Source organism: Thermobia domestica, chromosome 5 (assembly GCF_964235325.1).
Source record: "Thermobia domestica chromosome 5, izTheDome1.hap1.1, whole genome shotgun sequence".
Classification (NCBI taxonomy): Eukaryota; Metazoa; Arthropoda; class Insecta; order Zygentoma; family Lepismatidae; genus Thermobia; species Thermobia domestica.
The window spans coordinates 211,491,243-211,505,050 of NC_137458.1; positions in this window are offsets into that span (position 1 = coordinate 211,491,243).

A 13,808-nucleotide genomic window follows, 5' to 3' on the forward strand; every position below is an offset into this window, starting at 1 on the left:
CAACTTAAACTCCAGGTCCAAATTTCGTATAGCCCCGATTATGGAAAGAGAATCTTAAAACTCAACAAACAAGAATCGAACAATTATTTAGTATAAAACAAAACATCAAAACTGACCTTTTATTAAAAGAAAAAATTTCAGCTTACAAAGATATTTTTCATGAAAATAAAAAGGTTCCAGTGAGTAAACATATGAACCACAAACTATTAATAAAATGTTATTAAACAATTGAAATGTAGTAAAACATCACACGTCAGATTTACTATTTTTAAATGAAATATCGCTCAAAAATTATTGAACAAAATATGATTTTCTTGCAAATCTAAATCAGTGAGTAGCTATTCGTGTAATACCTACAGCAAATAAGTGTTTTATTCATAACTTAAACGTACTATTCTGATGCAATAATAAAGGTACAAATTTACGCTACCAACATTTTTGCCTAGTCTAGTATATTTGTTGCGATTAACATTACGAGTAAGTTCAAATAAATCGATTACATAAAAATTACATTTTTGGATGTCAAAATGTTGGAAATATCATCACCAGGCAAAAGCTACTTTGTGGACTTAGATTATTTTTAGAATAATACGTAGGTAAATATTGATGCTGTTCATTATAAAAGGAAGTGAAAGATTTTTATAATGGAAGATTTTCATTGCCGGCTCTACCATACTGTATGTGCAACGCGTGCACTTGCACGGAGCGATATGTTAAATGTACAAAATTGAAAAATATGAAAAATAGATGATTTAAAAAAAATATTTCTTAGACATTATTGCACAGGGCGGCAAATCGTCTAGTGCCGGCCCAGGTCTTACCCCAGGAGTGTCATTTCAGATTTTGCTTGGGGGGGCAAAACCCCTTGATATAAGTAAAATTTCGCGTATTTCACTGATTTACTACTATTTTATTGATAAAATCTATAGAAATCTCAAACTCAGGGGGGGCAATTGCCCCTCCCTGACCCCCCCTAAATGACGCCCCATCACCAATTTCAATCCCAGAGTAGAGAAGCAACAGGGATTAGTCCCTAAACTAAATAAAACTTGCACTTCGAAATTATAAAAGAGAAAATTATTCCTTCATTTTGTGCATCGCGCTAAATTAATAGTAAATTGTCACGCTAATACAGGGATTGTCAAAGCTACACAGGATAACAGGCCTCATTTTTTCTCTCACAATTTATTAATCGTATACATATAAAAACTTAATATTTCTCAAAGTACATACCTTCCGCATCAATACACCTTTGCCCGCGCGATGCCCATGCTATATTAGGGTGGTCCTTATTTCTCAAGTTGTGTATATCTGAGACCGCACCCCTTAGTCTTTTTCCTTTTAATGAGAAAAGTGTTATCTGTAAATTTGAGTTCGTTATGACAACGATAAATGGTGCCGCAAAGACATTTTAATCTTTATAGAAATAAGATTTAGAAAACAGTAGTTTGCTATTTTGCTCAATAGATGGCAATATATTCACAGTTTAGATTATTCTATTTAGTCCCATTTTTTTTTAATAATTTGGAGCAGATTTATGAACAAAATTAAATTGGAAATAATAAATAAGTGTCAAACAATTATTTTTTACGACCGTTTACAACTAAATTGTTCTCTCCTTTGTTTTTAATTACAGCTGTTACCGTAAATAAAATAATTTTAAGCTACTTGTAACATGTATTTGAGATTTTCCGCTTTGCATTTATGATCTTTTGATATGATCGTTAATTTTAGGGAATTGAGTTTTATTGTGGGTCTGGTATCATTACATGTGATTAAATGAACAAAGTGATCATTATGTGAACGGTGTCTAGTGAAATCAGTTATCGTAGTGGTATTTACCTCGTTGGTAATATGAGTGAACAGATATTGGGTTGTAAGTTACTGTCCAACAGACAAGTACTTGGTGCATTCTTTATAACACATGAAAGTGAAATTTCCTTCAAGAGAGATTGCTCGGTTAGCAATTCGTGAAACAGAAATGTTTTGGTCTAAAGCAAGAATACCGATCAAGGATACTCACCACAGCACAGAAAATACAATTCCAATGGAAAGAGTAGGTTCTGATGAGATAGTGACATGATCTTCGAGAAGAAGAGGGAAAGTACGTTTTATTATTCCACGACTCGTTGCGGCTTTTGATCACTATAAATTGATTGATGGGCTCAATGCGCATATTAATCGCAACAGCAGAGGCATTGGGACATAACTTCTTCTAATACTAGACGTATCAATGGAGCTTGTATTCTTCTTGAAGAAAAATTGGAAAAAGATATTTTATATCTTCCGTGTAGGCATCACATTTTTGAATTAATATTAAAGTGTGTATTTGAAGAATGTGTTTCAGTTTCTTCCGGTCTAGAGGTGCGAATTTTTAAAAGTTTCCAGAAAGATTGGCTGAGATTTCAACAGAACAATTTTGTTACACGAATTTCTAATCGAAGTGTTAATTCAGTTCTTTGCAATATGAAGAAAGATAAGCTAGTTTTTGATGTTCAAAATTTGGAAATGCAGAGAATCATTGCAGAGAACTTTTGGAGCTTACAGTAATTTTTCTAGGAAGTACGCCTCCTGGAGGTATTTGTTTTCGCTTCGCTGGAGCTGAACATCAGGCAAGGTGGATGGGAAAATCCTTATCATGTTTAAAAATATTTCTGTTTAGTAATCAGTTTAAATTAAATGAGCAGGAAGAAGAAGGACTGTGTCAAGTGTGCACTTTTCCTGTTCTAAAAAGCTTGGTTTACTTGGTTTTCTTGTCCCAGTGCATCTCGTTCACCACATCAACATTTACAATTTTTGAAGAGCCTTCAAACGTACAAACTCATAAACTCTGATGTCTCGAGAGTGGCTTTATTGAAGTTTTCCTAACATCTTTGGTACCTCTCAGAGGAGTGTGAGCACTTTTATTTTTTGACGAGAATATCAATAATGAACAAAACACAAAATAGCAGAAATATTTAAAAATAGTGACAGTTCATACGAAACGATGAAGCGATTTGAACTGCACGCTAGTGAAATAGATGATATTGAAGAAAGATAAATTGCTGATTTTGTGATAGGAAGCACGAAGAAGTTCTTCAAAAGGTTTCGTATTTCTACAGGCTTTCTAGACCTTGATCCGGTTTGTTGGTCCACAAATGATGAATTTCTTTCCGGGAATAAAGTAGTTGATACAAATGACGCAGCGGAAAGAGCGTAAAGTTAATGGAAAGTCACAATGCAATTCTAACTAAAAATGAACAGAAACAATTCCTTTTGTAAGTGGTGAAAGACTGTAGAAACTTGTTTCCAGGATGTGGAAAAGCTACCTTGCGTAAAAACTAAAAGTTATCATTAAGTCGATCTACAATCTTAAATATATTTTTGTCCATTTTTTGGAATATCAGCCATTATCATTAAATTTTTTACTTGTATTTATTAGCTGATTGATTTCTAACTCATCTAAATTTTACTAACGAAGCAAGTGGCATGAGAAACAGGTCCAAATATCTTTTCCACAGTGGTTCATAACACTGTGAATTACCATAAGTACTATATATATGGACGATGTTCATGATGCTTGTAGCTTGTTGCCTGATAACCAACGGACTGTATTTGAATCCCTGTCAATTCTGAATTACAGAGGAAAGCTTTTTATTGTCCTATTTACATTTGTGATAATTATTATAGGTTTATTGGAAAATAGTAAATCGAGTGCCATTGAAATTCAAATGGATTTCTTTTTACAGAAATCAACTGCTTTGCGGCACGGGTTAACGTTGATGGATTTTTGTGAAATTTTGTGTATGATGTTTCTATTACCAAAGGAAAAGAAATAGGGGGTGCGGCGGAAGAAATTCGATAATTTATTTTTTCCCCATATACCTAAGGACCACCCTAATGCTATATATATGCCTTTTGAAAGTCCTTGGCCGGGATGCCCTTAGCCATCGTGTTGGATGTTCTCCATAGTGCCCAGATTAACCAGCCGTTTCAATTGGGGGAACAAAAAGAAGTCTGCCGGGCTAGGTCGGTACTGTGAGGTGGGTAGGGAACCGTTGCTACGCCGATCCGGGTCGCAACAAGGCATTCTGAGAGGGTGCATTGTCATGACGCAGTTTCCATGTCCCTTGGAGCTCCTTTCGGAATCTGGTGACCCTGGCGTTCAGTCTCTCAAGCACTCCCTTGTAATATTAAGCAGTGAAAGTCTGGCCAGCGGGGACAAACTCGTGGTGCACGATTCCTTTTGCATAAAAAAACAAAGACCATGGACTTGACTTTGGATTGGTTCATTCGAGCTTTCTTCTGGCGCGGTGACGATAGTGTGTGTCATTAGGAGCTTTGCCTCTTAGATTCCGGATCATATTCAAAAATCCATGACTCATCACCAGTGATTACGTTGTCCAGGAAATTGGGATCTCCTCACAACGTTCTTTCAGTTCTTGACACGTTTCCACGCTATTCACTTTTTGCGCGTCGGTCAAGACTTTCGGCACAAGTTTTGCACAAATTGTGTTTCTTCCGATACAGTCTTGTGGACAACGGTTTACGGCAGGTTTAACTATTACGCCATCATACGAACACAAATGCGACGATCTGTGTTGAGCAATTCCACCGTACTGTATATATTTTTATAATGGAAGATTTTTATAATGGAAGATTTTCATTGCCGGCTCTACCATACTGTATGTGCAACGCGTGTACTTGCACGGAGCGATATGTTAAATGTACAAAATTGAAAAATATGAAAAATAGATGATTTAAAAAAAATATTTCTTAGACATTATTGCACAGGGCGGCAAATCGTCTAGTGCCGGCCCAGGTCTTACCCCAGGAGTGTCATTTCAGATTTTGCTTGGGGGGGCAAAACCCCTTGATATAAGTAAAATTTCGCGTATTTCACTGATTTACTACTATTTTATTGATAAAATCTATAGAAATCTCAAACTCAGGGGGGGGCAATTGCCCCTCCCTGACCCCCCCTAAATGACGCCCCATCACCAATTTCAATCCCAGAGTAGAGAAGCAACAGGGATTAGTCCCTAAACTAAATAAAACTTGCACTTCGAAATTATAAAAGAGAAAATTATTCCTTCATTTTGTGCATCGCGCTAAATTAATAGTAAATTGTCACGCTAATACAGGGATTGTCAAAGCTACACAGGATAACAGGCCTCATTTTTTCTCTCACAATTTATTAATGGTATACATATAAAAACTTAATATTTCTCAAAGTACATACCTTCCGCATCAATACACCTTTGCCCGCGCGATGCCCATGCTATATATATGCCTTTTGAAAGTCCTTGGCCGGGATGCCCTTAGCCATCGTGTTGGATGTTCTCCATAGTGCCCAGATTAACCAGCCGTTTCAATTGGGGGAACAAAAAGAAGTCTGCCGGGCTAGGTCGGTACTGTGGGGTGGGTAGGGAACCGTTGCTACGCCGATCCGGGTCGCAACAAGGCATTGTGAGAGGGTGCATTGTCATGATGCAGTTTCCATGTCCCTGGGAGCTCCTTTCGGAATCTGGTGACCCTGGCGTTCAGTCTCTCAAGCACTCCCTTGTAATATTAAGCAGTGAAAGTCTGGCCAGCGGGGACAAACTCGTGGTGCACGATTCCTTTTGCATAAAAAAAACAAAGACCATGGACTTGACTTTGGATTGGTTCATTCGAGCTTTCTTCTGGCGCGGTGACGATAGTGTGTGTCATTAGGAGCTTTGCCTCTTAGATTCCGGATCATATTCAAAAATCTATGACTCATCACCAGTGATTACGTTGTCCAGGAAATTGGGATCTCCTCACAATGTTCTTTCAGTTCTTGACACGTTTCCACGCTATTCACTTTTTGCGCGTCGGTCAAGACTTTCGGCACAAGTTTTGCACAAATTGTGTTTCTTCCGATACAATCTTGTGGACAACGGTTTACGGCAGGTTTAACTATTACGCCATCATATGAACACAAATGCGACGATCTGTGTTGAGCAATTCACACACACTGATGACATTTTCCCCGTTTGCAATGTTGAGGGGCGTCCGTAACGGGCCTCGTCGTTGACGTTTTCCTGACCTTCTCGGAACGCTTTGTGCCACTTCTTTACCTGTGAATAGGACATGCAGTCATCCCCAAAGGATTTCTTCAGCATGTCGTAAGATTTCTTTGGCGTCTTGTTCAGTTTCACACAAAATTTCAACGCGTAACGTTGCTCTAACGTTTCTCCATCGCACTGTGGGCCAGAATCAGAATCTGACTGGAAAAAAGTAGTTTTCGCAACTATGGCTAATCTACATTCTAACAACAAGTTGTTTTAAGTGATAACCAAGATTTCTTGCTGCGTATCAGTAAGCACGAAAACAGACTGTAGCGATGGTAGCAGCACTTCAAAGTTGATAGTTCATTATCTGCTTTGTAGCGCGCTAAATTGGGGTGGTGTGAACGTAAGATTTGTGGTTTAATTATACATGTGAAAATGCAAGGAACGTTCGCGAAATAAGTTATGAGTAAATACATGTATATGTACTTGCTGGTTGACTAAAGTTTTATTTGATTGGTTTATGTTGATTTTTTTGTAGAAGTATCTCTAGAGAGTGGAAGTAATTAAGTAGTAAAGAATTGCTATTGAAAATTCAAATTGGCATTTAAAAATGTACGTCCATGTCTGTATAGTTTGGTATATGTATTTCGAAATCCAGTTGTGATCTACTGCCCATTCTTGCCCGATTTTTATATTTATCTTCTTTTCAAAGCTAGGTGTAGAGAGCCGGACATGCTCGTAGTGGCGCGGAAGGATCGGTACGAGGTGTTGCGTTATAAACCATCACACGAAGCCCTTTATAATTATGTTACGAACAAATATGGAATGGAAACCCTTTCTGTGGATTTTCTTCGCAGTGTGAAAGTGACTTTAAGTGCCTTCATAGATGATTTTGAGGAGTGTTGCTAACCATCTTGCCTATCGAAATGCTCTCCGAGGAAGCTCAAGAAGCAACACATAAGCACATTAGAGCAGATAGGCCACATAAGAGCAGATTAGGAGACAATTCATGCAAGAAAACATTCTCGAAAAGAGAAAATTCGCAATGTATTGTACATGCTCCTACTTAGGTCCGATCCTATCATTTCAAGTCAATCTCCTTTTCGAAACAAGAACAATAACTCATTCCTCTCTGATGTCAGGAAGTTACTTATTAAACGTGCAGCATCTCAGGAAGGTGAAGTAGGAAGTGGCAAGATCGCGATAGTGATAATTGTGATGATTATTTTGATGATGACGTCGATAATAATAATAATAATAATAATAATAATAATAATAATAATAATAATAATAATAATAATAATAATAAAATAACGATGCAGACGGCAACAACGAAGACTACAATGATGAGTTCTAGCGCTCAGGAAGATTACACGATTTAACTCTCCAATCTTTGCAGGTAAAGTACATTACTATTCTATTTGGCTCATTTATTTTTGTCCTTTTTTATCTTTTAGCTTTCAGTTCATTATTTCTCTCTTACGCATCGCTTTTCAGTTGTTTTGCATATATTGTGGTCACTCACGGCACCAAGTAATAATTTTACTGATATTGTGACCATATGTTGCATATATATGTGGAATACTAATTTTTTTCCACTCAGATTCTGCATGTGGCCCACTGTGCATCGTAAGTATAACAAGGTCACTGCACAGTGGTTCACACCGCAGCACTTCCTGATTTACCGAGACCACAAAGGCGACTAACTCCGGTACCGCTTTAAAGTTTAAGTGCCTGTCACTCCTTTTCGCTCGGCGCTGTACAGTTGCAAATAGGGCTCGTTACTTTCCGAACAAACCCTGTAGGTGTTAATTCCCGCGCTGCCTGTATGGCGCCAATAAATATCGCTAACATGGAATTTGCTGATTTAAAACTATCGTGAAGATTTAATTGCAACTTAAAATAATCTGTATTGTTTCAATTTATTATATTAAAACAGTTATATTGCTGAATATAAACGTGGTTTGCTGTGTGTTATTAGGAAATTAGTGTAATTCAATTCGTGTTTCATAAAAATCAAAGAATATTTACGAAATTTATGGCCAACGTTTTTCTTAATTAGCAGTGGGACTAATTCACTCGCAATTTCAATTCCAAGCAGTATGGATGATACTCAGAATATATATATATATATGATATTCTACCAGACTTAAATTATTATCGCTTAATGTATTTTTTAAATTAGACGATAAATTCACCTCTCATTTTTGACTGATTTCAGCCTCAAAATGTAAGAATTATGGTCAATCATCCAAGAACATATAAAACGCGTTGTATTAAAATCGAACATTTTTGACAATAGTAATCATCGAAGGGGGAAATTAATTCCCTCATTCTCTATTGGCTTTAAACCCAAGCAATGAAAATGATCGAGAAACCTCTGAGAAAGTATACGCCATGTTGAATCAAAAACGTACATTTTTTTTTTTTGCGAAAGTTACAGTGAAAAAAATAATAATCTAGTGTTTTAACATATTCAAATAACAAAACTTCGAAGTTCAGGTGGCTTACTTCTTAATCCTGCTTAATCTTGACAAATTTCAACCTCAATCAATGGGGATAATCAGGAAATCGTAAAGAAACTATACATAATATTGTATTCAAATACCATAATTTATACTTAATTATACTGGAAAATTGTTTGGCTATTACACTACATATATTTGCAAATTTACATCATCAGTAGAATGGTACTGTAGTCTTGATCGATTTTAGCACCAAAGGATAGACTTATTTCCGAAGATCCTAGGAAAGTACAGTTCACAGTAATGAAAATGCAACATCGAATACTGATTTTTGGATAAAGTTCGTTGAGTACTTTCAGTACATTACTGAAAGTACTCATCGAGCTTTATTTAAAAAGTAATATACGAAGGTAGCATTTTCATTGTCACGAACTGTAGTTTTCTAAGATCCTCGGAAATAAGACTAATAAAGGAGAAATGAGTTTCTATAATTTGCCCCTGCATTTTTCGAAGTTATGCAATTAACAATACTTGCCCCTTCAAGTATGCAATCTGCAATAAAGTTGGCTATTCAAGTAGGGAGTCAGATTGCCAAAATATTCAATAGGAACTGAAATATTGATAATATTATGTTTTCTGAATTTGCCAGTCAGTTGAGCCTTCTATTAAAACAGTTATTCAGTTACAGTTATTCAACAGTTATTCATACTTCAATTATTGCGATTATTGTTTATCACTTTGCTGATAGATGTCACTACTTGTAGAAGTATTTTTTCATATATAAGAACCCACTTTCACTCGCTTTTCTTGAGCAAGTGTTAGCCGACCAAATTTGCTCGCAGCCTGGCTACCTGTGAGTTGTTAGCGGCCTCATTCTTGATGGGACGAATCCAACTGCCAACCAACAAAAAATTTTTACTTTCTCCTCTGCAAGTCACCAAGTCAGACCGAGTTGATGTGTACGGAGACTAGCACTAGTCAGGAAAAACAACAGAAATAGAAACAAAAGAAGCAGCAACAGAAAAAGCACAAGCAGCAGCAGCTCAAATAAAATTAGATAGAAAGTTAGTCAGATCTGAACAGTCAGGAATAAACTGACTGGATCCTGAGTACATGGAGAAACCTTCGGTAATAATATCGAAAATAAGGGGATTGCACCCAGAATCAGCCGGTGGTTTTGCTACATTTTATTCTGATTTTAAAACATTTATTTCACCTGTTTCACATGGTTGTATTTATATATATAAGTGCATATTTCTTTATGGTCCGATTTTCATGATTCAAAAAGTGTTCGAAAGAGAATTTCAAGATTTATATGATTTTTAATATTATAAAGTTGTAATTTGTTACATTTCTTCTCTAAGTGCTTTCTCGCTAGGATAATTTGGGGAGTAGAGAATTGAACAGAATAACAGTAGCAAGAAAAAAACAATTTTCAAAGACTAAGAAATTCGCTCGCCCGGATCATGGTGACAAAAACATTATATATTTTTACCCTATGTCATATTTACTATGTGTTACTTAAAGTGTTGCGCTTCTGGTGATCAATAAATACCTATGTTCAAATAATTTTCCATCACTTCGATCACAGTGAAGCAAAACATTAAATACTTACTAAAATGCTTTTAGCGTTAGGATAATTTGGGAGTGAGATTTATATAAAAATGGCTAAATTTACCTGTTCTAGAGTTTTGCACTAGAATTTAGGTCATCTAACTACTTAGGATTTTTGTTCTTGTGATAGACAAGCGACTTTTTTCTCGATTTTATGTTTATTGTTTCCTTTATTTTGTGTACCCAGCTTTTCTTGTGTATCCTTTACGTTTTCTGTAGTTAACCAGATTGCTTTTCTTCTCTATTGATGATTAACATTGTAAAGTAGCTAAATATTCTTATGTTGGAATGCCTTGCTGCAAATATTTCACTTTCAAAATTACAAATAAGTGAATGATTTTAAAACAAATGTTATCCGTTGTTGAACACAAATAAGTTCTCCCGCGAAGAATCGATGTTAGATCTACGGTTTGCAAAGCAAGAATGCTAACCACTTAAACACGAGATCCACGAGAAACTAAACATCTTCCGGTAAGCAAATATCATATTGTTTAGAAGTACGCGGGAAGTCACAAGCCTGAATTGAAGTCAAGTTAGAGGAAAAATGGACGTAATTAGGCACTTCTGAACACAACTTTTAGGTTTGACTAGGAAATTATGCCGGCTTTATTGAAGATTAATATCTTGTGTAGTCCTCTTTAGCTTCTATGACAGCTCTTAAACTCTTTGGTAGAGTTACCTAAGCTGGCGACATATCGCCCGATCCATATCTCCGTGCAACTTCTTACGCAAGAAGAAGCTTCCATAAATTGTCATCTCTCCTTGGTGAATTATCAGGCAAATTTTCTTGTAGCGTTCTAATCATTTCTGCCCGTAGATTTTCCATCGGATTCAAGTCAGGTGCTCTAGGGACCCAGTCGACTAATTCAACATTGGGCTTTTGTTAAAACCAGGCTTGAACCAAATAGGAATCGTGAACTGAGTTATGATGGTATTGAATTTCTACAATGTCGTCTTGAAATGCATATCTTACAACTGGGAACAAAATAACTGATACAATCGACCCTCTATGAGGTGTAACTCACCTACTGTATCCTCACATACAGTGGAAAGTGACATGTCCCTTTCGATGCGTGCGAAGCATGTACTGCGGATCGTTTCCCTATGGATATATAAACGAGTCTTGGGGCATCATTCGATTATGTAAATTTCTTCTCGTGTGTAAATATTACTCTATCCCGGTTATGAATAATATTTGCCACAGCAAATGTTAGTCGGTCGACTTTATGGATGCCTGTCAACTGTTCCTTACGTACAGCTCGATAGACCTGAAGACGAGCATCTTTGAGGTGTCGTCAAGCAGCACGAAAGGAACCAGGGAAAATAAATGCTAACAAGAACTGTCGGAAAGTCATGAAAGTGTTTTGACAACTGACATAATCAAGGACAGATCCTGGTCCTGAGTTGAGACCTTTAGAGGGCCGGTGCCGTCTTTTCGAGCCACGTTATCTGTTACACTTCCTCCACAAAGTGTATGCTGTAGTACGGGGAACTCCAGGTTCACCAGCTTCAGTTACTTGTATTAGCGTACTCAACCAGGGCACAGAATTGCTCACGAATCGTTTGACAACGTTGTTCCATGGTGTTTGGATGTCTGACTAATTAACTTTACAAAGAGGTTCTTTACTTATCAACTAGGTATTCGTGGTGAATCGTCTGCTAGCAGTTTTCCCTCACGGCATAAAGCAGAGCTTGATTGGAACCAAATGCCGCAAGGCTTTGGTTAAAGGCATTTATTTGATTGCTATCTTATCATAGATTCATGAAACTACAAACCAAATATTTATAATTATTAGATATGTTATAACCTGTTTTGAAATCATAATTGTTATTATTGTTATTTACCGATTATATAATATTGACTGGTATTTCTTCAATAGATCTCGTCTGCTGGAACGGTTGAAACAATTTAAGTAATGGTTTATTATTATTATTATTATTATTATTATTATTATTATTATTATTATTATTATTATTATTATTATTATTATTATTATTATTATTTAAGTATAAACACCCAGAAGCTTTAAGAACCTAACATGGAAACCATATTTTGGTCAGAAATACGGTCAAGCTCTAAATATAACAGGTTTGCGAAACTGAGGCAGAAAAAAGATAAAATGGAAATTTGAATGAATGGCGTCGGGGAAACATAACACCTCTTGTTACTGAGGCGAGGTTTAACAGTTCACTTAAATTCTCCGAGAAGTAGTTTAAAATAACGATCTGTCTACTGTTGTGACTGGATGTATGTATTCGACTTCACTTATTTTGTTTGGATGCCTGGAGTTTAGTATGCCTTTTCAGCACCGAGACAAAATGAGATAGAGACCTACAGTTTTAGGTAGAACACTAACCACCGCAGTGGATTCAACTTTCAAAAGTATCCCGCGGGAATTGAACCCAGAACCTTGTACACAAAAGACACGAGCCCGTCACTATACCAATGCAAAGGAGAGATAGAGTGGGTCAAGTAGAGTATCAGTATATGTAGAAAGAGAGAGAGAACAATTTCCTGAAATACAACCTAAGATCCGCGGTGATTCAGTGGTAGAGCGACCAAGTGGGGTTTCTGATAGACAACCCACTTTCTTCATTCCACCATTTCATTTATTTTCCATCATCAATCATCGCAGACTCCTTTAGCCTAGCCGGCATAATTGTGGGACGTAAAACTCAAAAGTTTAATTTCATTTTTGAGATTTGGGATGTTTGCCAATGATAGCTTTGGATCTCTTCCTGCAAGACATTCGTTATCTGCAAAATCAAAGTGCAAGACCAAAGTATCACTTGTTGACGTACTTTATCTTTTCTTAGCAGTAATGGCCTCTCTTTGAATGCGGCGAATGTGAGCATCACAGACCTTCCACGATCCAATTGTTTGCCAGTCACGTATTTTTTACACTAGATTTTATCGAACCTGTTTTTAGTCAGTATATTTACTTACATTGTTACTATGGTGATATAACACCTTCGATATGAAATTTAGTTCAAAAGCAGTGTTGCCAATCTCAAACTTTCTTCGCTACTTTACTATTATTTCACACCTTGTGTAAGGTGCAGGGGTCATTCATAAGTCCTAAACGGCACAAGTCCTAAACAGCATAAGTCCTAAAAATATAGGCACTAGACCTAAATTTTAGGTATTGTGCCGTTTGGGACTTCTGCCGTTTAGGACTTGTGCCGCGATATGATTTTTAGGTCTTGTGCCGTTTAGATCTTGTGCCTTTTTCATACACTTGCTTTAGTTCTGAAATTCGCCACCAGCACACGAAATTGCAACGATGCAGCAACTAGTAGGCGATAATGTTACGAACGTAGCTAATTCCAACGGTAACAGCTATATTTGTATTACTAAGATTATTATCATTATCTGTTCTGCACTTATACACGAATTACATAATATAACCTATTTCATTCTAACAATTAATTATATAATTGGTTAAGACATTCGTTTCTTTCAAATGGAGATACGAGAATCCCAAGACAAATTCCTTAAATAAATAAATAAATAAAAATGTTTAAATACCTAATTTTACCAGACTTCTGAAACCAAGCAAACATTCAGAATTGCAATATATACTCTGTGGAGTGTATTTTGTTAAGAGTAGGACAAAAATCCACCGAAGGTTACTTAATTAGGACAAAAGCTCACTAAACATTTTACGAGTGAACATTAAATACCAACTGTATACATTAAGAACGCAGTAAGTTT